Here is a 26,669-nt window from a genome sequence, read left to right on the forward strand (position 1 = left end):
AGTGGCTAAAGAGCGATTGGTCTTGTGGTGTGTCAAGCATAGTCCAATTGTGTCCAATTGCTCTGCGTATATGCATGGTTGTCAACAATCAACACGCAGAGGGTTACAAACTCTGAGGATATCACGTTTGCAGAAAGTGGCTGAATAAAGAAGTCTGCACATCTGCACCTTCAAACCGGCTGGGAAAGATATGCAAATACTGACATGTTACCTATGATGTTGACCCCTCTGGATTGGCCAGCATACCAAAAGACTTGCAGGTTGACCAGGGTCCCGTTTCGTATCACAGCGCAGAATGCAACTGACACCTCAGAGGAGGGGGCTTAATACTCGGGGCTAGGGTCAGAGTTAGGGTTTAATAATGACACTCAATGATTATTAGGAATACAGAACTACACAGTTCTTGCAATTATACCTTTAGACACGATGTAGTGGTCATCTAGTTTAAAAACAGGTACAAGAAATAACTGATGAAACTACCTCAGCTGGAGGCCATTCTTCCAGGAACAGGAGTGAAGGATGCCAGGTTATACGGTCAGAGGTAATAATAGTAATAATAATAATAATAATAATAGTTTAAACTCACGTTTAATAAAGAAGTGAGCACAGCTATACATCAGAGAGACAGCTGGGAGATATGCAAATACTGACCCGTTACCTAGAAGGTTGACCAGGGTCCCACCCCCTCTGTTGGTGCAGAATGCTACTGCACCTCAGAAGGAGATGGGCTTAATAGCCGGGGTTAGTGCTAAGAACATAAGAACATAAGAAAGTTTACAAATGAGAGGATGCCATTCAGCCCATCTTGCTCGTTAGGTTGTTAGTAGCTTATTGATCCCAGAATCTCATCAAGCAGCTTCTTGAAGAATCCCAGGGTGTCAGCTTCAAAAAACATTACTGGGAAGCTGGTCCAGACCCTCACATTTCTCTGTGTAAAAAAGTGCCTCTTATTTTCTGTTCTGAATGCCCCTTTATCTAATCTCCATTTGTGACCCCTGGTCCTTGTTTCTTTTTTTCAGGTCAAAAAAGTCCCCTGGGTCGACATTGTCTATACCTTTTAGGATTTGGAATGCTGAATCAGATCACCACGTAGTCCTCTTTGTTCAAGACTGAATAGATTCAATTTTTTTAGCCTGTCTGCATACGACATGCCTTTTAAGTAAAAAACGTTGGAAAATTGTGAAAAGCTTTAAAATTGCACCGCTACTGCTGCAAATAATAGGCTTAACACCTAAAATGTCTGTGTCCTCAGAAGGCTCTGTTTATATTACGATTACTATAAGGATCATGTGACAAGTACTGCATCATTACAAATTGAGAATAAACTGCATTTTTGTATTAAGTAGAAAAAAGTTGGAAAATGTTGAAAAGCTTTAAAATTGCATCACTGTTGCTGCAGATAATAGGGCTAACACCTAAAACGTCTGTGTTTCAGTGTGCTAGTCTCCTAGTTTTGTGTCGTCTGCAAATTTAACAAGTTTTCTTACTATACCAGAATCTAAATCATTAATGTAGATGAGGACATGTTACCTACGATGTTGACACCTCTGGATTGGCCAGCATCCCGAAAGACTTGCAGGTTGACCAGGGTCCCGTTTCGTATCACAGCGCGGAATGCAACTGACACCTCAGAGGAGGGGGCTTAATACTCGGGGCTAGGGTCAGAGTTAGGGTTTAATAATGACACTCAATGATTATTAGGAATACAGAACTACACAGTTCTTGCAATTATACCTTTAGACACGATGTAGTGGTCATCTAGTTTAAAAACAGGTACAAGAAATAACTGATGAAACTACCTCAGCTGGAGGCCATTCTTCCAGGAACAGGAGTGAAGGATGCCAGGTTATACGGTCAGAGGTAATAATAGTAATAATAATAATAATAATAGTTTAAACTCACGTTTAATAAAGAAGTGAGCACAGCTATACATCAGAGAGACAGCTGGGAGATATGCAAATTTAACAAGTTTGCTTACTGTCACAAAATCCGTAGGTTCAGATTTCTGTACGTACTCTGTTCCATTTAGCTCAGTATACACTCTTATCTCAGGGGAGACGTTAGGAGGACAGAGATGTTACTACTCCTTGTGGGGTATTTTTATTACGCTCTTGACCCGCAATATATCCAGATGACTAATATAGCACCCAAGAAATTGACAGACTTATGTATTTAAAGTTTGCAGAAGATGGACCACCTTACCCTGTCTGGGATGAGTGTGGTACTCCATTGTAATTACTTAGGAGTTATATAGGTTTTTCGTCCCATTGGAATACATGGGACGCCTCAATTAAATCCAATCATTAATCTGGTGAGACAGCTCTTATCCCTTTTACAAATAATAGTTTTCAAAAGATCCGGACTAACTTTTCAGAATGAATAGGTGTCATGTACTGAATGAATTCACAACTTCATATTTGTCCAACTCTATGATCTCATTCCTTGTTTTCCTCCGAGCCCCTCCTTTATCTGAAAAGTTAAGTGAACCAAAGTTCCCAGGATCTTGGTTTATAATATAATATAAAAACACTACTGTTTATATGTGCATGCAAAACACTATTTTTATATGTGTTATATATGAGAGATGTTCTTAATATGTGACATCATCTTCTAATTCATTATATTTTGCTAAATTAAAGGCATGTGTTTCTTTTAACCTCATATTGTTTCATCATTTTGTTAATGAGTCAGTTTTAATTCCATATACCATTGTCTAACAGAGGATTTGACAAAAGATTGTCTCGTGCAGTATTTAAGTCAATTAGTTTCACTAAGTTTAAGTGGTAATAGTTTTCATTAGAATTATTTATCCCTTAAAAGATGCACTAACCAGGCTCTGACCTGTATCTGACTTCTAAATATGCTATTCCAAGCAGTTTTCCAGAGTCTCTTGTTTTTTCAAGGCCAAAGTCTGTGCAAACACTTTTTTAGATCTATGACCTATCAATGTCTGTTAAGCCATCATTTTTGCATATTATTTCAAGATATATTCTTATCTGTGCTAAACCACTAATTCCATAAACCCTAAATTCCAAATCTACAAGACTTGCAGCTTTGCTAGCGTAGAATGCAATAAGACCCCCTCCTTTCTCTACAGCCTGTTCATCGGGATAAGGAGAGAGGCCCCTTTTAGCAATAGAGCAGTTTCAAAGAACCACATTATAAGGACTCCATCTACCATCATTAGACAATAGTATAGTGGATTAACAACAAGGTACATTATAGTATATTATTACAAACTTAACACAAAAACATAACACAACACCCTTAAAATTCTATAATTCAATGGACATCATAATGTCTAGAGGTCTTGTTGTTCAATAGAAGGAGAAATAAACTGTACCACTTTCCCTTTTAATTAAATCAAATACTGCTTCCAGCTTTTAATCTTCTTATTAATACAGTAAAGTCATGAACAAGCAATAATACTTGTCAGTTTAAATAATATGTTTTCTTATTATAGCAAATACTTAAAACATACTATTAATCTTATGAAATCAAATAATTAGTTTTAGTTTCAAATACCATGCTGTCTAAAAAAAGGTTTTAATCATTTATTTTATTAATTTACAATACCTTTGTGTCTAATTACTAGTCTTTGACCATTATAAACTATAAACAGTGTAAATTATCACTGAACCTTTTTAACTATGAATGTGGCATTTCAAGATAAACTTAATTAATTTACTTCAGTTTAACAGTTGCTGCTAGAATTTATAATATCACTTTATTTCTTTGGTGAATCCCTCTAAGATTTAAATCCAAATACAGGCCAGTATAACTGCATTCAACTCTTATATTTTTTATAATGACTGAACTAGGCTTGACCCTGTTCTTTGTTCATACAAAATCCAGCTGAGACAGGTTTTTTCTTAAGACCTTGGCTGTTCAGTTTTAATGTTCATTTATTTGTGGTAAAGAATCTCTTTCTTATCTTGTTTGTAGGTGTGATTAATGTTCACTTTTAGCCGGAATGGTGCTTTTTTATTCCCAGATTACTAAGTACTTAATTAAAAACATGTGTAGACTGACCTATTTCATGGAGCAAGAGAGCCACCTACTGGCGGTACACGGATACTCCCTCTTTATCCTTCCTTCAAAAAACCTCTAACACTTCATTTTTATGTCAAAGTACATTCCATATGTGAAATCGCCTAGGACATGTCCAGCATATCCATACGTTCCCAGCAGGATTCAGCTTCTGTACCAGGTTTCGCTCTAGTTGTTTCCACAAGAAGTCCCTTGATCCAATGTTTCTCCAGCACAGGTGTGGATTTCCACGGTCTGACTTCATTCCTATAAGATACTTGGACACGTTTAGCTGTACATATTACTTCGATATATTTCCTTTTGTTCACACCGGGTCATTTTGCAAGGTATGCGCTCCATCCAGAATTCTAAAGGAGGTCAAAACTCACTGTGATTCATATTTTTGGGCACTCAATTACTGTTCTTTTCCACATCATCAGTAGCAAACTTAACATAAATGAATCTGAATCAGTTGATGAACCGTGCACTGTAGCTTACTGAGATCCTCCATGCAAAGGAGTCCAATGTTTTACTACATGGAATAACTAGTTCACCGTCACCTGTGACATTACTATACCAGAATCTGAATCATTAATGTAGATTAGGAATAGCAAAGGTCCTAATACTGATCCCTGTGGTACACCACTGGTTACCTCGCTCCATTTTGAGGGTGCTCCTCTAATCAAATTAGGGTTTGGGTTTGGTTTTGGGCTTGGGTTAGGATTGGGGTTCCGGTTCAGCTTCAATGTTTCGGGTTCTACCAGGGGAGTTATTCCAAGGCAGGTACAGTACTATTCCCAACGACAAAAAAAGACCAAAAATGTGGAACGCTTCACGAATTTGCGTGTCATCCTTGCGCAGGGGCCATGCTAATCTTCTCTGTATCGTTCCAATTTTAGTATATGTGCTGCCGTAGCGAACACACGGTGCTTACCTGATACGCGCCTCTATGTACAGCGAGTGGCTAAAGAGCGATTGGTCTTGTGGTGTGTCAAGCATAGTCCAATTGTGTCCAATTGCTCTGCGTATATGCATGGTTGTCCACAATCAACACGCAGAGGGTTACAAACTCTGAGGATATCACGTTTGCAGAAAGCGGCTGAATAAAGAAGTCTGCACATCTGCACCTTCAAACCGGCTGGGAAAGATATGCAAATACTGACATGTTACCTATGACGTTGACCCCTCCGGATTGGCCAGCATACCAAAAGACTTGCAGGTTGACCAGGGTCCCGTTTCGTATCACAGCGCGGAATGCAACTGACACCTCAGAGGAGGGGGCTTAATACTCGGGGCTAGGGTCAGAGTTAGGGTTTAATAATGACACTCAATGATTATTAGGAATACAGAACTACACAGTTCTTGCAATTATACCTTTAGACACGATGTAGTGGTCATCTAGTTTAAAAACAGGTACAAGAAATAACTGGTGAAACTACCTCAGCTGGAGGCCATTCTTCCAGGAACAGGAGTGAAGGATGCCAGGTTATACGGTCAGAGGTAATAATAGTAATAATAATAATAATAATAGTTTAAACTCACGTTTAATAAAGAAGTGAGCACAGCTATACATCAGAGAGACAGCTGGGAGATATGCAAATTTAACAAGTTTGCTTACTGTCACAAAATCCGTAGGTTCAGATTTCTGTACGTACTCTGTTCCATTTAGCTCAGTATACACTCTTATCTCAGGGGAGACGTTAGGAGGACAGAGATGTTACTACTCCTTGTGGGGTATTTTTATTACGCTCTTGACCCGCAATATATCCAGATGACTAATATAGCACCCAAGAAATTGACAGACTTATGTATTTAAAGTTTGCAGAAGATGGACCACCTTACCCTGTCTGGGATGAGTGTGGTACTCCATTGTAATTACTTAGGAGTTATATAGGTTTTTCGTCCCATTGGAATACATGGGACGCCTCAATTAAATCCAATCATTAATCTGGTGAGACAGCTCTTATCCCTTTTACAAATAATAGTTTTCAAAAGATCCGGACTAACTTTTCAGAATGAATAGGTGTCATGTACTGAATGAATTCACAACTTCATATTTGTCCAACTCTATGATCTCATTCCTTGTTTTCCTCCGAGCCCCTCCTTTATCTGAAAAGTTAAGTGAACCAAAGTTCCCAGGATCTTGGTTTATAATATAATATAAAAACACTACTGTTTATATGTGCATGCAAAACACTATTTTTATATGTGTTATATATGAGAGATGTTCTTAATATGTGACATCATCTTCTAATTCATTATATTTTGCTAAATTAAAGGCATGTGTTTCTTTTAACCTCATATTGTTTCATCATTTTGTTAATGAGTCAGTTTTAATTCCATATACCATTGTCTAACAGAGGATTTGACAAAAGATTGTCTCGTGCAGTATTTAAGTCAATTAGTTTCACTAAGTTTAAGTGGTAATAGTTTTCATTAGAATTATTTATCCCTTAAAAGATGCACTAACCAGGCTCTGACCTGTATCTGACTTCTAAATATGCTATTCCAAGCAGTTTTCCAGAGTCTCTTGTTTTTTCAAGGCCAAAGTCTGTGCAAACACTTTTTTAGATCTATGACCTATCAATGTCTGTTAAGCCATCATTTTTGCATATTATTTCAAGATATATTCTTATCTGTGCTAAACCACTAATTCCATAAACCCTAAATTCCAAATCTACAAGACTTGCAGCTTTGCTAGCGTAGAATGCAATAAGACCCCCTCCTTTCTCTACAGCCTGTTCATCGGGATAAGGAGAGAGGCCCCTTTTAGCAATAGAGCAGTTTCCAAGAACCACATTATAAGGACTCCATCTACCATCATTAGACAATAGTATAGTGGATTAACAACAAGGTACATTATAGTATATTATTACAAACTTAACACAAAAACATAACACAACACCCTTAAAATTCTATAATTCAATGGACATCATAATGTCTAGAGGTCTTGTTGTTCAATAGAAGGAGAAATAAACTGTACCACTTTCCCTTTTAATTAAATCAAATACTGCTTCCAGCTTTTAATCTTCTTATTAATACAGTAAAGTCATGAACAAGCAATAATACTTGTCAGTTTAAATAATATGTTTTCTTATTATAGCAAATACTTAAAACATACTATTAATCTTATGAAATCAAATAATTAGTTTTAGTTTCAAATACCATGCTGTCTAAAAAAAGGTTTTAATCATTTATTTTATTAATTTACAATACCTTTGTGTCTAATTACTAGTCTTTGACCATTATAAACTATAAACAGTGTAAATTATCACTGAACCTTTTTAACTATGAATGTGGCATTTCAAGATAAACTTAATTAATTTACTTCAGTTTAACAGTTGCTGCTAGAATTTATAATATCACTTTATTTCTTTGGTGAATCCCTCTAAGATTTAAATCCAAATACAGGCCAGTATAACTGCATTCAACTCTTATATTTTTTATAATGACTGAACTAGGCTTGACCCTGTTCTTTGTTCATACAAAATCCAGCTGAGACAGGTTTTTTCTTAAGACCTTGGCTGTTCAGTTTTAATGTTCATTTATTTGTGGTAAAGAATCTCTTTCTTATCTTGTTTGTAGGTGTGATTAACGTTCACTTTTAGCCGGAATGGTGCTTTTTTATTCCCAGATTACTAAGTACTTAATTAAAAACATGTGTAGACTGACCTATTTCATGGAGCAAGAGAGCCACCTACTGGCGGTACACGGATACTCCCTCTTTATCCTTCCTTCAAAAAACCTCTAACACTTCATTTTTATGTCAAAGTACATTCCATATGTGAAATCGCCTAGGACATGTCCAGCATATCCATACGTTCCCAGCAGGATTCAGCTTCTGTACCAGGTTTCGCTCTAGTTGTTTCCACAAGAAGTCCCTTGATCCAATGTTTCTCCAGCACAGGTGTGGATTTCCATGGTCTGACTTCATTCCTATAAGATACTTGGACACGTTTAGCTGTACATATTACTTCGATATATTTCCTTTTGTTCACACCGGGTCATTTTGCAAGGTATGCGCTCCATCCAGAATTCTAAAGGAGGTCAAAACTCACTGTGATTCATATTTTTGGGCACTCAATTACTGTTCTTTTCCACATCATCAGTAGCAAACTTAACATAAATGAATCTGAATCAGTTGATGAACCGTGCACTGTAGCTTACTGAGATCCTCCATGCAAAGGAGTCCAATGTTTTACTACATGGAATAACTAGTTCACCGTCACCTGTGACATTACTATACCAGAATCTGAATCATTAATGTAGATTAGGAATAGCAGAGGTCCTAATACTGATCCCTGTGGTACACCACTGGTTACCTCGCTCCATTTTGAGGGTGCTCCTCTAATCAAATTAGGGTTTGGGTTTGGTTTTGGGCTTGGGTTAGGATTGGGGTTCCGGTTCAGCTTCAATGTTTCGGGTTCTACCAGGGGAGTTATTCCAAGGCAGGTACAGTACTATTCCCAACGACAAAAAAAGACCAAAAATGTGGAACGCTTCACGAATTTGCGTGTCATCCTTGCGCAGGGGCCATGCTAATCTTCTCTGTATCGTTCCAATTTTAGTATATGTGCTGCCGTAGCGAACACACGGTGCTTACCTGATACGCGCCTCTATGTACAGCGAGTGGCTAAAGAGCGATTGGTCTTGTGGTGTGTCAAGCATAGTCCAATTGTGTCCAATTGCTCTGCGTATATGCATGGTTGTCCACAATCAACACGCAGAGGGTTACAAACTCTGGGGATATCACGTTTGCAGAAAGCGGCTGAATAAAGAAGTCTGCACATCTGCACCTTCAAACCGGCTGGGAAAGATATGCAAATACTGACATGTTACCTATGACGTTGACCCCTCCGGATTGGCCAGCATACCAAAAGACTTGCAGGTTGACCAGGGTCCCGTTTCGTATCACAGCGCGGAATGCAACTGACACCTCAGAGGAGGGGGCTTAATACTCGGGGCTAGGGTCAGAGTTAGGGTTTAATAATGACACTCAATGATTATTAGGAATACAGAACTACACAGTTCTTGCAATTATACCTTTAGACACGATGTAGTGGTCATCTAGTTTAAAAACAGGTACAAGAAATAACTGATGAAACTACCTCAGCTGGAGGCCATTCTTCCAGGAACAGGAGTGAAGGATGCCAGGTTATACGGTCAGAGGTAATAATAGTAATAATAATAATAATAATAGTTTAAACTCACGTTTAATAAAGAAGTGAGCACAGCTATACATCAGAGAGACAGCTGGGAGATATGCAAATTTAACAAGTTTGCTTACTGTCACAAAATCCGTAGGTTCAGATTTCTGTACGTACTCTGTTCCATTTAGCTCAGTATACACTCTTATCTCAGGGGAGACGTTAGGAGGACAGAGATGTTACTACTCCTTGTGGGGTATTTTTATTACGCTCTTGACCCGCAATATATCCAGATGACTAATATAGCACCCAAGAAATTGACAGACTTATGTATTTAAAGTTTGCAGAAGATGGACCACCTTACCCTGTCTGGGATGAGTGTGGTACTCCATTGTAATTACTTAGGAGTTATATAGGTTTTTCGTCCCATTGGAATACATGGGACGCCTCAATTAAATCCAATCATTAATCTGGTGAGACAGCTCTTATCCCTTTTACAAATAATAGTTTTCAAAAGATCCGGACTAACTTTTCAGAATGAATAGGTGTCATGTACTGAATGAATTCACAACTTCATATTTGTCCAACTCTATGATCTCATTCCTTGTTTTCCTCCGAGCCCCTCCTTTATCTGAAAAGTTAAGTGAACCAAAGTTCCCAGGATCTTGGTTTATAATATAATATAAAAACACTACTGTTTATATGTGCATGCAAAACACTATTTTTATATGTGTTATATATGAGAGATGTTCTTAATATGTGACATCATCTTCTAATTCATTATATTTTGCTAAATTAAAGGCATGTGTTTCTTTTAACCTCATATTGTTTCATCATTTTGTTAATGAGTCAGTTTTAATTCCATATACCATTGTCTAACAGAGGATTTGACAAAAGATTGTCTCGTGCAGTATTTAAGTCAATTAGTTTCACTAAGTTTAAGTGGTAATAGTTTTCATTAGAATTATTTATCCCTTAAAAGATGCACTAACCAGGCTCTGACCTGTATCTGACTTCTAAATATGCTATTCCAAGCAGTTTTCCAGAGTCTCTTGTTTTTTCAAGGCCAAAGTCTGTGCAAACACTTTTTTAGATCTATGACCTATCAATGTCTGTTAAGCCATCATTTTTGCATATTATTTCAAGATATATTCTTATCTGTGCTAAACCACTAATTCCATAAACCCTAAATTCCAAATCTACAAGACTTGCAGCTTTGCTAGCGTAGAATGCAATAAGACCCCCTCCTTTCTCTACAGCCTGTTCATCGGGATAAGGAGAGAGGCCCCTTTTAGCAATAGAGCAGTTTCCAAGAACCACATTATAAGGACTCCATCTACCATCATTAGACAATAGTATAGTGGATTAACAACAAGGTACATTATAGTATATTATTACAAACTTAACACAAAAACATAACACAACACCCTTAAAATTCTATAATTCAATGGACATCATAATGTCTAGAGGTCTTGTTGTTCAATAGAAGGAGAAATAAACTGTACCACTTTCCCTTTTAATTAAATCAAATACTGCTTCCAGCTTTTAATCTTCTTATTAATACAGTAAAGTCATGAACAAGCAATAATACTTGTCAGTTTAAATAATATGTTTTCTTATTATAGCAAATACTTAAAACATACTATTAATCTTATGAAATCAAATAATTAGTTTTAGTTTCAAATACCATGCTGTCTAAAAAAAGGTTTTAATCATTTATTTTATTAATTTACAATACCTTTGTGTCTAATTACTAGTCTTTGACCATTATAAACTATAAACAGTGTAAATTATCACTGAACCTTTTTAACTATGAATGTGGCATTTCAAGATAAACTTAATTAATTTACTTCAGTTTAACAGTTGCTGCTAGAATTTATAATATCACTTTATTTCTTTGGTGAATCCCTCTAAGATTTAAATCCAAATACAGGCCAGTATAACTGCATTCAACTCTTATATTTTTTATAATGACTGAACTAGGCTTGACCCTGTTCTTTGTTCATACAAAATCCAGCTGAGACAGGTTTTTTCTTAAGACCTTGGCTGTTCAGTTTTAATGTTCATTTATTTGTGGTAAAGAATCTCTTTCTTATCTTGTTTGTAGGTGTGATTAACGTTCACTTTTAGCCGGAATGGTGCTTTTTTATTCCCAGATTACTAAGTACTTAATTAAAAACATGTGTAGACTGACCTATTTCATGGAGCAAGAGAGCCACCTACTGGCGGTACACGGATACTCCCTCTTTATCCTTCCTTCAAAAAACCTCTAACACTTCATTTTTATGTCAAAGTACATTCCATATGTGAAATCGCCTAGGACATGTCCAGCATATCCATACGTTCCCAGCAGGATTCAGCTTCTGTACCAGGTTTCGCTCTAGTTGTTTCCACAAGAAGTCCCTTGATCCAATGTTTCTCCAGCACAGGTGTGGATTTCCATGGTCTGACTTCATTCCTATAAGATACTTGGACACGTTTAGCTGTACATATTACTTCGATATATTTCCTTTTGTTCACACCGGGTCATTTTGCAAGGTATGCGCTCCATCCAGAATTCTAAAGGAGGTCAAAACTCACTGTGATTCATATTTTTGGGCACTCAATTACTGTTCTTTTCCACATCATCAGTAGCAAACTTAACATAAATGAATCTGAATCAGTTGATGAACCGTGCACTGTAGCTTACTGAGATCCTCCATGCAAAGGAGTCCAATGTTTTACTACATGGAATAACTAGTTCACCGTCACCTGTGACATTACTATACCAGAATCTGAATCATTAATGTAGATTAGGAATAGCAGAGGTCCTAATACTGATCCCTGTGGTACACCACTGGTTACCTCGCTCCATTTTGAGGGTGCTCCTCTAATCAAATTAGGGTTTGGGTTTGGTTTTGGGCTTGGGTTAGGATTGGGGTTCCGGTTCAGCTTCAATGTTTCGGGTTCTACCAGGGGAGTTATTCCAAGGCAGGTACAGTACTATTCCCAACGACAAAAAAAGACCAAAAATGTGGAACGCTTCACGAATTTGCGTGTCATCCTTGCGCAGGGGCCATGCTAATCTTCTCTGTATCGTTCCAATTTTAGTATATGTGCTGCCGTAGCGAACACACGGTGCTTACCTGATACGCGCCTCTATGTACAGCGAGTGGCTAAAGAGCGATTGGTCTTGTGGTGTGTCAAGCATAGTCCAATTGTGTCCAATTGCTCTGCGTATATGCATGGTTGTCCACAATCAACACGCAGAGGGTTACAAACTCTGGGGATATCACGTTTGCAGAAAGCGGCTGAATAAAGAAGTCTGCACATCTGCACCTTCAAACCAGCTGGGAAAGATATGCAAATACTGACATGTTACCTATGACGTTGACCCCTCCGGATTGGCCAGCATACCAAAAGACTTGCAGGTTGACCAGGGTCCCGTTTCGTATCACAGCGCGGAATGCAACTGACACCTCAGAGGAGGGGGCTTAATACTCGGGGCTAGGGTCAGAGTTAGGGTTTAATAATGACACTCAATGATTATTAGGAATACAGAACTACACAGTTCTTGCAATTATACCTTTAGACACGATGTAGTGGTCATCTAGTTTAAAAACAGGTACAAGAAATAACTGATGAAACTACCTCAGCTGGAGGCCATTCTTCCAGGAACAGGAGTGAAGGATGCCAGGTTATACGGTCAGAGGTAATAATAGTAATAATAATAATAATAATAGTTTAAACTCACGTTTAATAAAGAAGTGAGCACAGCTATACATCAGAGAGACAGCTGGGAGATATGCAAATTTAACAAGTTTGCTTACTGTCACAAAATCCGTAGGTTCAGATTTCTGTACATACTCTGTTCCATTTAGCTCAGTATACACTCTTATCTCAGGGGAGACGTTAGGAGGACAGAGATGTTACTACTCCTTGTGGGGTATTTTTATTACGCTCTTGACCCGCAATATATCCAGATGACTAATATAGCACCCAAGAAATTGACAGACTTATGTATTTAAAGTTTGCAGAAGATGGACCACCTTACCCTGTCTGGGATGAGTGTGGTACTCCATTGTAATTACTTAGGAGTTATATAGGTTTTTCGTCCCATTGGAATACATGGGACGCCTCAATTAAATCCAATCATTAATCTGGTGAGACAGCTCTTATCCCTTTTACAAATAATAGTTTTCAAAAGATCCGGACTAACTTTTCAGAATGAATAGGTGTCATGTACTGAATGAATTCACAACTTCATATTTGTCCAACTCTATGATCTCATTCCTTGTTTTCCTCCGAGCCCCTCCTTTATCTGAAAAGTTAAGTGAACCAAAGTTCCCAGGATCTTGGTTTATAATATAATATAAAAACACTACTGTTTATATGTGCATGCAAAACACTATTTTTATATGTGTTATATATGAGAGATGTTCTTAATATGTGACATCATCTTCTAATTCATTATATTTTGCTAAATTAAAGGCATGTGTTTCTTTTAACCTCATATTGTTTCATCATTTTGTTAATGAGTCAGTTTTAATTCCATATACCATTGTCTAACAGAGGATTTGACAAAAGATTGTCTCGTGCAGTATTTAAGTCAATTAGTTTCACTAAGTTTAAGTGGTAATAGTTTTCATTAGAATTATTTATCCCTTAAAAGATGCACTAACCAGGCTCTGACCTGTATCTGACTTCTAAATATGCTATTCCAAGCAGTTTTCCAGAGTCTCTTGTTTTTTCAAGGCCAAAGTCTGTGCAAACACTTTTTTAGATCTATGACCTATCAATGTCTGTTAAGCCATCATTTTTGCATATTATTTCAAGATATATTCTTATCTGTGCTAAACCACTAATTCCATAAACCCTAAATTCCAAATCTACAAGGCTTGCAGCTTTGCTAGCGTAGAATGCAATAAGACCCCCTCCTTTCTCTACAGCCTGTTCATCGGGATAAGGAGAGAGGCCCCTTTTAGCAATAGAGCAGTTTCAAAGAACCACATTATAAGGACTCCATCTACCATCATTAGACAATAGTATAGTGGATTAACAACAAGGTACATTATAGTATATTATTACAAACTTAACACAAAAACATAACACAACACCCTTAAAATTCTATAATTCAATGGACATCATAATGTCTAGAGGTCTTGTTGTTCAATAGAAGGAGAAATAAACTGTACCACTTTCCCTTTTAATTAAATCAAATACTGCTTCCAGCTTTAAATCTTCTTATTAATACAGTAAAGTCATGAACAAGCAATAATACTTGTCAGTTTAAATAATATGTTTTCTTATTATAGCAAATACTTAAAACATACTATTAATCTTATGAAATCAAATAATTAGTTTTAGTTTCAAATACCATGCTGTCTAAAAAAAGGTTTTAATCATTTATTTTATTAATTTACAATACCTTTGTGTCTAATTACTAGTCTTTGACCATTATAAACTATAAACAGTGTAAATTATCACTGAACCTTTTTAACTATGAATGTGGCATTTCAAGATAAACTTAATTAATTTACTTCAGTTTAACAGTTGCTGCTAGAATTTATAATATCACTTTATTTCTTTGGTGAATCCCTCTAAGATTTAAATCCAAATACAGGCCAGTATAACTGCATTCAACTCTTATATTTTTTATAATGACTGAACTAGGCTTGACCCTGTTCTTTGTTCATACAAAATCCAGCTGAGACAGGTTTTTTCTTAAGACCTTGGCTGTTCAGTTTTAATGTTCATTTATTTGTGGTAAAGAATCTCTTTCTTATCTTGTTTGTAGGTGTGATTAACGTTCACTTTTAGCCGGAATGGTGCTTTTTTATTCCCAGATTACTAAGTACTTAATTAAAAACATGTGTAGACTGACCTATTTCATGGAGCAAGAGAGCCACCTACTGGCGGTACACGGATACTCCCTCTTTATCCTTCCTTCAAAAAACCTCTAACACTTCATTTTTATGTCAAAGTACATTCCATATGTGAAATCGCCTAGGACATGTCCAGCATATCCATACGTTCCCAGCAGGATTCAGCTTCTGTACCAGGTTTCGCTCTAGTTGTTTCCACAAGAAGTCCCTTGATCCAATGTTTCTCCAGCACAGGTGTGGATTTCCATGGTCTGACTTCATTCCTATAAGATACTTGGACACGTTTAGCTGTACATATTACTTCGATATATTTCCTTTTGTTCACACCGGGTCATTTTGCAAGGTATGCGCTCCATCCAGAATTCTAAAGGAGGTCAAAACTCACTGTGATTCATATTTTTGGGCACTCAATTACTGTTCTTTTCCACATCATCAGTAGCAAACTTAACATAAATGAATCTGAATCAGTTGATGAACCGTGCACTGTAGCTTACTGAGATCCTCCATGCAAAGGAGTCCAATGTTTTACTACATGGAATAACTAGTTCACCGTCACCTGTGACATTACTATACCAGAATCTGAATCATTAATGTAGATTAGGAATAGCAAAGGTCCTAATACTGATCCCTGTGGTACACCACTGGTTACCTCGCTCCATTTTGAGGGTGCTCCTCTAATCAAATTAGGGTTTGGGTTTGGTTTTGGGCTTGGGTTAGGATTGGGGTTCCGGTTCAGCTTCAATGTTTCGGGTTCTACCAGGGGAGTTATTCCAAGGCAGGTACAGTACTATTCCCAACGACAAAAAAAGACCAAAAATGTGGAACGCTTCACGAATTTGCGTGTCATCCTTGCGCAGGGGCCATGCTAATCTTCTCTGTATCGTTCCAATTTTAGTATATGTGCTGCCGTAGCGAACACATGGTGCTTACCTGATACGCGCCTCTATGTACAGCGAGTGGCTAAAGAGCGATTGGTCTTGTGGTGTGTCAAGCATAGTCCAATTGTGTCCAATTGCTCTGCGTATATGCATGGTTGTCCACAATCAACACGCAGAGGGTTACAAACTCTGAGGATATCACGTTTGCAGAAAGCGGCTGAATAAAGAAGTCTGCACATCTGCACCTTCAAACCGGCTGGGAAAGATATGCAAATACTGACATGTTACCTATGACGTTGACCCCTCCGGATTGGCCAGCATACCAAAAGACTTGCAGGTTGACCAGGGTCCCGTTTCGTATCACAGCGTGGAATGCAACTGACACCTCAGAGGAGGGGGCTTAATACTCGGGGCTAGGGTCAGAGTTAGGGTTTAATAATGACACTCAATGATTATTAGGAATACAGAACTACACAGTTCTTGCAATTATACCTTTAGACACGATGTAGTGGTCATCTAGTTTAAAAACAGGTACAAGAAATAACTGATGAAACTACCTCAGCTGGAGGCCATTCTTCCAGGAACAGGAGTGAAGGATGCCAGGTTATACGGTCAGAGGTAATAATAGTAATAATAATAATAATAATAGTTTAAACTCACGTTTAATAAAGAAGTGAGCACAGCTATACATCAGAGAGACAGCTGGGAGATATGCAAATTTAACAAGTTTGCTTACTGTCACAAAATCCGTAGGTTCAGATTTCTGTACGTACTCTGTTCCATTTAGCTCAGTATACACTCTTATCTCAGGGGAGACGTTAGGAGGACAGAGATGTTACTACTCCTTGTGGGGTATTTTTATTACGCTCTTGACCCGCAATATATCCAGATGACTAATATAGCACCCAAGAAATTGACAGACTTATGTATTTAAAGTTTGCAGAAGATGGACCACCTGGAATTTCGTCCCATTGGAATACATGGGACGCCTCAATTAAATCCAATCATTAATCTGGTGAGACAGCTCTTATCCCTTTTACAAATAATAGTTTTCAAAAGATCCGGACTAACTTTTCAGAATGAATAGGTGTCATGTACTGAATGAATTCACAACTTCATATTTGTCCAACTCTATGATCTCATTCCTTGTTTTCCTCCGAGCCCCTCCTTTATCTGAAAAGTTAAGTGAACCAAAGTTCCCAGGATCTTGGTTTATAATATAATATAAAAACACTACTGTTTATATGTGCATGCAAAACACTATTTTTATATGTGTTATATATGAGAGATGTTCTTAATATGTGACATCATCTTCTAATTCATTATATTTTGCTAAATTAAAGGCATGTGTTTCTTTTAACCTCATATTGTTTCATCATTTTGTTAATGAGTCAGTTTTAATTCCATATACCATTGTCTAACAGAGGATTTGACAAAAGATTGTCTCGTGCAGTATTTAAGTCAATTAGTTTCACTAAGTTTAAGTGGTAATAGTTTTCATTTGAATTATTTATCCCTTAAAAGATGCACTAACCAGGCTCTGACCTGTATCTGACTTCTAAATATGCTATTCCAAGCAGTTTTCCAGAGTCTCTTGTTTTTTCAAGGCCAAAGTCTGTGCAAACACTTTTTTAGATCTATGACCTATCAATGTCTGTTAAGCCATCATTTTTGCATATTATTTCAAGATATATTCTTATCTGTGCTAAACCACTAATTCCATAAACCCTAAATTCCAAATCTACAAGACTTGCAGCTTTGCTAGCGTAGAATGCAATAAGACCCCCTCCTTTCTCTACAGCCTGTTCATCGGGATAAGGAGAGAGGCCCCTTTTAGCAATAGAGCAGTTTCAAAGAACCACATTATAAGGACTCCATCTACCATCATTAGACAATAGTATAGTGGATTAACAACAAGGTACATTATAGTATATTATTACAAACTTAACACAAAAACATAACACAACACCCTTAAAATTCTATAATTCAATGGACATCATAATGTCTAGAGGTCTTGTTGTTCAATAGAAGGAGAAATAAACTGTACCACTTTCCCTTTTAATTAAATCAAATACTGCTTCCAGCTTTTAATCTTCTTATTAATACAGTAAAGTCATGAACAAGCAATAATACTTGTCAGTTTAAATAATATGTTTTCTTATTATAGCAAATACTTAAAACATACTATTAATCTTATGAAATCAAATAATTAGTTTTAGTTTCAAATACCATGCTGTCTAAAAAAAGGTTTTAATCATTTATTTTATTAATTTACAATACCTTTGTGTCTAATTACTAGTCTTTGACCATTATAAACTATAAACAGTGTAAATGATCACTGAACCTTTTTAACTATGAATGTGGCATTTCAAGATAAACTTAATTAATTTACTTCAGTTTAACAGTTGCTGCTAGAATTTATAATATCACTTTATTTCTTTGGTGAATCCCTCTAAGATTTAAATCCAAATACAGGCCAGTATAACTGCATTCAACTCTTATATTTTTTATAATGACTGAACTAGGCTTGACCCTGTTCTTTGTTCATACAAAATCCAGCTGAGACAGGTTTTTTCTTAAGACCTTGGCTGTTCAGTTTTAATGTTCATTTATTTGTGGTAAAGAATCTCTTTCTTATCTTGTTTGTAGGTGTGATTAACGTTCACTTTTAGCCGGAATGGTGCTTTTTTATTCCCAGATTACTAAGTACTTAATTAAAAACATGTGTAGACTGACCTATTTCATGGAGCAAGAGAGCCACCTACTGGCGGTACACGGATACTCCCTCTTTATCCTTCCTTCAAAAAACCTCTAACACTTCATTTTTATGTCAAAGTACATTCCATATGTGAAATCGCCTAGGACATGTCCAGCATATCCATACGTTCCCAGCAGGATTCAGCTTCTGTACCATGTTTCGCTCTAGTTGTTTCCACAAGAAGTCCCTTGATCCAATGTTTCTCCAGCACAGGTGTGGATTTCCATGGTCTGACTTCATTCCTATAAGATACTTGGACACGTTTAGCTGTACATATTACTTCGATATATTTCCTTTTGTTCACACCGGGTCATTTTGCAAGGTATGCGCTCCATCCAGAATTCTAAAGGAGGTCAAAACTCACTGTGATTCATATTTTTGGGCACTCAATTACTGTTCTTTTCCACATCATCAGTAGCAAACTTAACATAAATGAATCTGAATCAGTTGATGAACCGTGCACTGTAGCTTACTGAGATCCTCCATGCAAAGGAGTCCAATGTTTTACTACATGGAATAACTAGTTCACCGTCACCTGTGACATTACTATACCAGAATCTGAATCATTAATGTAGATTAGGAATAGCAAAGGTCCTAATACTGATCCCTGTGGTACACCACTGGTTACCTCGCTCCATTTTGAGGGTGCTCCTCTAATCAAATTAGGGTTTGGGTTTGGTTTTGGGCTTGGGTTAGGATTGGGGTTCCGGTTCAGCTTCAATGTTTCGGGTTCTACCAGGGGAGTTATTCCAAGGCAGGTACAGTACTATTCCCAACGACAAAAAAAGACCAAAAATGTGGAACGCTTCACGAATTTGCGTGTCATCCTTGCGCAGGGGCCATGCTAATCTTCTCTGTATCGTTCCAATTTTAGTATATGTGCTGCCGTAGCGAACACACGGTGCTTACCTGATACGCGCCTCTATGTACAGCGAGTGGCTAAAGAGCGATTGGTCTTGTGGTGTGTCAAGCATAGTCCAATTGTGTCCAATTGCTCTGCGTATATGCATGGTTGTCCACAATCAACACGCAGAGGGTTACAAACTCTGAGGATATCACGTTTGCAGAAAGCGGCTGAATAAAGAAGTCTGCACATCTGCACCTTCAAACCGGCTGGGAAAGATATGCAAATACTGACATGTTACCTATGACGTTGACCCCTCCGGATTGGCCAGCATACCAAAAGACTTGCAGGTTGACCAGGGTCCCGTTTCGTATCACAGCGTGGAATGCAACTGACACCTCAGAGGAGGGGGCTTAATACTCGGGGCTAGGGTCAGAGTTAGGGTTTAATAATGACACTCAATGATTATTAGGAATACAGAACTACACAGTTCTTGCAATTATACCTTTAGACACGATGTAGTGGTCATCTAGTTTAAAAACAGGTACAAGAAATAACTGATGAAACTACCTCAGCTGGAGGCCATTCTTCCAGGAACAGGAGTGAAGGATGCCAGGTTATACGGTCAGAGGTAATAATAGTAATAATAATAATAATAATAATAGTTTAAACTCACGTTTAATAAAGAAGTGAGCACAGCTATACATCAGAGAGACAGCTGGGAGATATGCAAATTTAACAAGTTTGCTTACTGTCACAAAATCCGTAGGTTCAGATTTCTGTACGTACTCTGTTCCATTTAGCTCAGTATACACTCTTATCTCAGGGGAGACGTTAGGAGGACAGAGATGTTACTACTCCTTGTGGGGTATTTTTATTACGCTCTTGACCCGCAATATATCCAGATGACTAATATAGCACCCAAGAAATTGACAGACTTATGTATTTAAAGTTTGCAGAAGATGGACCACCTGGAATTTCGTCCCATTGGAATACATGGGACGCCTCAATTAAATCCAATCATTAATCTGGTGAGACAGCTCTTATCCCTTTTACAAATAATAGTTTTCAAAAGATCCGGACTAACTTTTCAGAATGAATAGGTGTCATGTACTGAATGAATTCACAACTTCATATTTGTCCAACTCTATGATCTCATTCCTTGTTTTCCTCCGAGCCCCTCCTTTATCTGAAAAGTTAAGTGAACCAAAGTTCCCAGGATCTTGGTTTATAATATAATATAAAAACACTACTGTTTATATGTGCATGCAAAACACTATTTTTATATGTGTTATATATGAGAGATGTTCTTAATATGTGACATCATCTTCTAATTCATTATATTTTGCTAAATTAAAGGCATGTGTTTCTTTTAACCTCATATTGTTTCATCATTTTGTTAATGAGTCAGTTTTAATTCCATATACCATTGTCTAACAGAGGATTTGACAAAAGATTGTCTCGTGCAGTATTTAAGTCAATTAGTTTCACTAAGTTTAAGTGGTAATAGTTTTCATTAGAATTATTTATCCCTTAAAAGATGCACTAACCAGGCTCTGACCTGTATCTGACTTCTAAATATGCTATTCCAAGCAGTTTTCCAGAGTCTCTTGTTTTTTCAAGGCCAAAGTCTGTGCAAACACTTTTTTAGATCTATGACCTATCAATGTCTGTTAAGCCATCGTTTTTGCATATTATTTCAAGATATATTCTTATCTGTGCTAAACCACTAATTCCATAAACCCTAAATTCCAAATCTACAAGACTTGCAGCTTTGCTAGCGTAGAATGCAATAAGACCCCCTCCTTTCTCTACAGCCTGTTCATCGGGATAAGGAGAGAGGCCCCTTTTAGCAATAGAGCAGTTTCCAAGAACCACATTATAAGGACTCCATCTACCATCATTAGACAATAGTATAGTGGATTAACAACAAGGTACATTATAGTATATTATTACAAACTTAACACAAAAACATAACACAACACCCTTAAAATTCTATAATTCAATGGACATCATAATGTCTAGAGGTCTTGTTGTTCAATAGAAGGAGAAATAAACTGTACCACTTTCCCTTTTAATTAAATCAAATACTGCTTCCAGCTTTTAATCTTCTTATTAATACAGTAAAGTCATGAACAAGCAATAATACTTGTCAGTTTAAATAATATGTTTTCTTATTATAGCAAATACTTAAAACATACTATTAATCTTATGAAATCAAATAATTAGTTTTAGTTTCAAATACCATGCTGTCTAAAAAAAGGTTTTAATCATTTATTTTATTAATTTACAATACCTTTGTGTCTAATTACTAGTCTTTGACCATTATAAACTATAAACAGTGTAAATTATCACTGAACCTTTTTAACTATGAATGTGGCATTTCAAGATAAACTTAATTAATTTACTTCAGTTTAACAGTTGCTGCTAGAATTTATAATATCACTTTATTTCTTTGGTGAATCCCTCTAAGATTTAAATCCAAATACAGGCCAGTATAACTGCATTCAACTCTTATATTTTTTATGACTGAACTAGGCTTGACCCTGTTCTTTGTTCATACAAAATCCAGCTGAGACAGGTTTTTTCTTAAGACCTTGGCTGTTCAGTTTTAATGTTCATTTATTTGTGGTAAAGAATCTCTTTCTTATCTTGTTTGTAGGTGTGATTAACGTTCACTTTTAGCTGGAATGGTGCTTTTTTATTCCCAGATTACTAAGTACTTAATTAAAAACATGTGTAGACTGACCTATTTCATGGAGCAAGAGAGCCACCTACTGGCGGTACACGGATACTCCCTCTTTATCCTTCCTTCAAAAAACCTCTAACACTTCATTTTTATGTCAAAGTACATTCCATATGTGAAATCGCCTAGGACATGTCCAGCATATCCATACGTTCCCAGCAGGATTCAGCTTCTGTACCAGGTTTCGCTCTAGTTGTTTCCACAAGAAGTCCCTTGATCCAATGTTTCTCCAGCACAGGTGTGGATTTCCATGGTCTGACTTCATTCCTATAAGATACTTGGACACGTTTAGCTGTACATATTACTTCGATATATTTCCTTTTGTTCACACCGGGTCATTTTGCAAGGTATGCGCTCCATCCAGAATTCTAAAGGAGGTCAAAACTCACTGTGATTCATATTTTTGGGCACTCAATTACTGTTCTTTTCCACATCATCAGTAGCAAACTTAACATAAATGAATCTGAATCAGTTGATGAACCGTGCACTGTAGCTTACTGAGATCCTCCATGCAAAGGAGTCCAATGTTTTACTACATGGAATAACTAGTTCACCGTCACCTGTGACATTACTATACCAGAATCTGAATCATTAATGTAGATTAGGAATAGCAAAGGTCCTAATACTGATCCCTGTGGTACACCACTGGTTACCTCGCTCCATTTTGAGGGTGCTCCTCTAATCAAATTAGGGTTTGGGTTTGGTTTTGGGCTTGGGTTAGGATTGGGGTTCCGGTTCAGCTTCAATGTTTCGGGTTCTACCAGGGGAGTTATTCCAAGGCAGGTACAGTACTATTCCCAACGACAAAAAAAGACCAAAAATGTGGAACGCTTCACGAATTTGCGTGTCATCCTTGCGCAGGGGCCATGCTAATCTTCTCTGTATCGTTCCAATTTTAGTATATGTGCTGCCGTAGCGAACACACGGTGCTTACCTGATACGCGCCTCTATGTACAGCGAGTGGCTAAAGAGCGATTGGTCTTGTGGTGTGTCAAGCATAGTCCAATTGTGTCCAATTGCTCTGCGTATATGCATGGTTGTCCACAATCAACACGCAGAGGGTTACAAACTCTGAGGATATCACGTTTGCAGAAAGCGGCTGAATAAAGAAGTCTGCACATCTGCACCTTCAAACCGGCTGGGAAAGATATGCAAATACTGACATGTTACCTATGACGTTGACCCCTCCGGATTGGCCAGCATACCAAAAGACTTGCAGGTTGACCAGGGTCCCGTTTCGTATCACAGCGCGGAATGCAACTGACACCTCAGAGGAGGGGGCTTAATACTCGGGGCTAGGGTCAGAGTTAGGGTTTAATAATGACACTCAATGATTATTAGGAATACAGAACTACACAGTTCTTGCAATTATACCTTTAGACACGATGTAGTGGTCATCTAGTTTAAAAACAGGTACAAGAAATAACTGATGAAACTACCTCAGCTGGAGGCCATTCTTCCAGGAACAGGAGTGAAGGATGCCAGGTTATACGGTCAGAGGTAATAATAGTAATAATAATAATAATAATAGTTTAAACTCACGTTTAATAAAGAAGTGAGCACAGCTATACATCAGAGAGACAGCTGGGAGATATGCAAATTTAACAAGTTTGCTTACTGTCACAAAATCCGTAGGTTCAGATTTCTGTACGTACTCTGTTCCATTTAGCTCAGTATACACTCTTATCTCAGGGGAGACGTTAGGAGGACAGAGATGTTACTACTCCTTGTGGGGTATTTTTATTACGCTCTTGACCCGCAATATATCCAGATGACTAATATAGCACCCAAGAAATTGACAGACTTATGTATTTAAAGTTTGCGGAAGATGGACCACCTTACCCTGTCTGGGATGAGTGTGGTACTCCATTGTAATTACTTAGGAGTTATATAGGTTTTTCGTCCCATTGGAATACATGGGACGCCTCAAATAAATCCAATCATTAATCTGGTGAGACAGCTCTTATCCCTTTTACAAATAATAGTTTTCAAAAGATCCGGACTAACTTTTCAGAATGAATAGGTGTCATGTACTGAATGAATTCACAACTTCATATTTGTCCAACTCTATGATCTCATTCCTTGTTTTCCTCCGAGCCCCTCCTTTATCTGAAAAGTTAAGTGAACCAAAGTTCCCAGGATCTTGGTTTATAATATAATATAAAAACACTACTGTTTATATGTGCATGCAAAACACTATTTTTATATGTGTTATATATGAGAGATGTTCTTAATATGTGACATCATCTTCTAATTCATTATATTTTGCTAAATTAAAGGCATGTGTTTCTTTTAACCTCATATTGTTTCATCATTTTGTTAATGAGTCAGTTTTAATTCCATATACCATTGTCTAACAGAGGATTTGACAAAAGATTGTCTCGTGCAGTATTTAAGTCAATTAGTTTCACTAAGTTTAAGTGGTAATAGTTTTCATTAGAATTATTTATCCCTTAAAAGATGCACTAACCAGGCTCTGACCTGTATCTGACTTCTAAATATGCTATTCCAAGCAGTTTTCCAGAGTCTCTTGTTTTTTTAAAGGCCAAAGTCTGTGCAAACACTTTTTTAGATCTATGACCTATCAATGTCTGTTAAGCCATCATTTTTGCATATTATTTCAAGATATATTCTTATCTGTGCTAAACCACTAATTCCATAAACCCTAAATTCCAAATCTACAAGACTTGCAGCTTTGCTAGCGTAGAATGCAATAAGACCCCCTCCTTTCTCTACAGCCTGTTCATCGGGATAAGGAGAGAGGCCCCTTTTAGCAATAGAGCAGTTTCAAAGAACCACATTATAAGGACTCCATCTACCATCATTAGACAATAGTATAGTGGATTAACAACAAGGTACGTTATAGTATATTATTACAAACTTAACACAAAAACATAACACAACACCCTTAAAATTCTATAATTCAATGGACATCATAATGTCTAGAGGTCTTGTTGTTCAATAGAAGGAGAAATAAACTGTACCACTTTCCCTTTTAATTAAATCAAATACTGCTTCCAGCTTTTAATCTTCTTATTAATACAGTAAAGTCATGAACAAGCAATAATACTTGTCAGTTTAAATAATATGTTTTCTTATTATAGCAAATACTTAAAACATACTATTAATCTTATGAAATCAAATAATTAGTTTTAGTTTCAAATACCATGCTGTCTAAAAAAAGGTTTTAATCATTTATTTTATTAATTTACAATACCTTTGTGTCTAATTACTAGTCTTTGACCATTATAAACTATAAACAGTGTAAATTATCACTGAACCTTTTTAACTATGAATGTGGCATTTCAAGATAAACTTAATTAATTTACTTCAGTTTAACAGTTGCTGCTAGAATTTATAATATCACTTTATTTCTTTGGTGAATCCCTCTAAGATTTAAATCCAAATACAGGCCAGTATAACTGCATTCAACTCTTATATTTTTTATAATGACTGAACTAGGCTTGACCCTGTTCTTTGTTCATACAAAATCCAGCTGAGACAGGTTTTTTCTTAAGACCTTGGCTGTTCAGTTTTAATGTTCATTTATTTGTGGTAAAGAATCTCTTTCTTATCTTGTTTGTAGGTGTGATTAACGTTCACTTTTAGCCGGAATGGTGCTTTTTTATTCCCAGATTACTAAGTACTTAATTAAAAACATGTGTAGACTGACCTATTTCATGGAGCAAGAGAGCCACCTACTGGCGGTACACGGATACTCCCTCTTTATCCTTCCTTCAAAAAACCTCTAACACTTCATTTTTATGTCAAAGTACATTCCATATGTGAAATCGCCTAGGACATGTCCAGCATATCCATACGTTCCCAGCAGGATTCAGCTTCTGTACCAGGTTTCGCTCTAGTTGTTTCCACAAGAAGTCCCTTGATCCAATGTTTCTCCAGCACAGGTGTGGATTTCCATGGTCTGACTTCATTCCTATAAGATACTTGGACACGTTTAGCTGTACATATTACTTCGATATATTTCCTTTTGTTCACACCGGGTCATTTTGCAAGGTATGCGCTCCATCCAGAATTCTAAAGGAGGTCAAAACTCACTGTGATTCATATTTTTGGGCACTCAATTACTGTTCTTTTCCACATCATCAGTAGCAAACTTAACATAAATGAATCTGAATCAGTTGATGAACCGTGCACTGTAGCTTACTGAGATCCTCCATGCAAAGGAGTCCAATGTTTTACTACATGGAATAACTAGTTCACCGTCACCTGTGACATTACTATACCAGAATCTGAATCATTAATGTAGATTAGGAATAGCAGAGGTCCTAATACTGATCCCTGTGGTACACCACTGGTTACCTCGCTCCATTTTGAGGGTGCTCCTCTAATCAAATTAGGGTTTGGGTTTGGTTTTGGGCTTGGGTTAGGATTGGGGTTCC

At 37.1% G+C, this 26,669-nt stretch overlaps 6 non-coding genes across 6 annotated transcripts; all 6 read right to left on the bottom strand.

The window, feature by feature from the left end:
* Nucleotides 1–4,845: 4,845 nt before the first annotated feature.
* LOC117969097 (U6 spliceosomal RNA) lies at nucleotides 4,846–4,952 on the bottom strand. The gene has a single exon (XR_009327956.1). It is a non-coding gene; the product is annotated as a U6 spliceosomal RNA (small nuclear RNA).
* A 3,562-nt stretch (nucleotides 4,953–8,514) lies between these two features.
* Nucleotides 8,515–8,621, bottom strand: LOC131736154 (U6 spliceosomal RNA). The gene has a single exon (XR_009327957.1). It is a non-coding gene; the product is annotated as a U6 spliceosomal RNA (small nuclear RNA).
* Nucleotides 8,622–12,183: 3,562 nt separating this feature from the next.
* Nucleotides 12,184–12,290, bottom strand: LOC131736155 (U6 spliceosomal RNA). Its single transcript, XR_009327958.1, has one exon. It is a non-coding gene; the product is annotated as a U6 spliceosomal RNA (small nuclear RNA).
* A 3,562-nt stretch (nucleotides 12,291–15,852) lies between these two features.
* LOC131736156 (U6 spliceosomal RNA) lies at nucleotides 15,853–15,959 on the bottom strand. Its single transcript, XR_009327959.1, has one exon. It is a non-coding gene; the product is annotated as a U6 spliceosomal RNA (small nuclear RNA).
* Nucleotides 15,960–19,467: 3,508 nt separating this feature from the next.
* LOC131736157 (U6 spliceosomal RNA) lies at nucleotides 19,468–19,574 on the bottom strand. The gene has a single exon (XR_009327960.1). It is a non-coding gene; the product is annotated as a U6 spliceosomal RNA (small nuclear RNA).
* Nucleotides 19,575–23,082: 3,508 nt separating this feature from the next.
* Nucleotides 23,083–23,189, bottom strand: LOC131736158 (U6 spliceosomal RNA). The gene has a single exon (XR_009327961.1). It is a non-coding gene; the product is annotated as a U6 spliceosomal RNA (small nuclear RNA).
* Nucleotides 23,190–26,669: the final 3,480 nt, after the last annotated feature.

Source organism: Acipenser ruthenus, unplaced genomic scaffold, assembly GCF_902713425.1.
Source record: "Acipenser ruthenus unplaced genomic scaffold, fAciRut3.2 maternal haplotype, whole genome shotgun sequence".
NCBI classification, from domain to species: Eukaryota; Metazoa; Chordata; class Actinopteri; order Acipenseriformes; family Acipenseridae; genus Acipenser; species Acipenser ruthenus.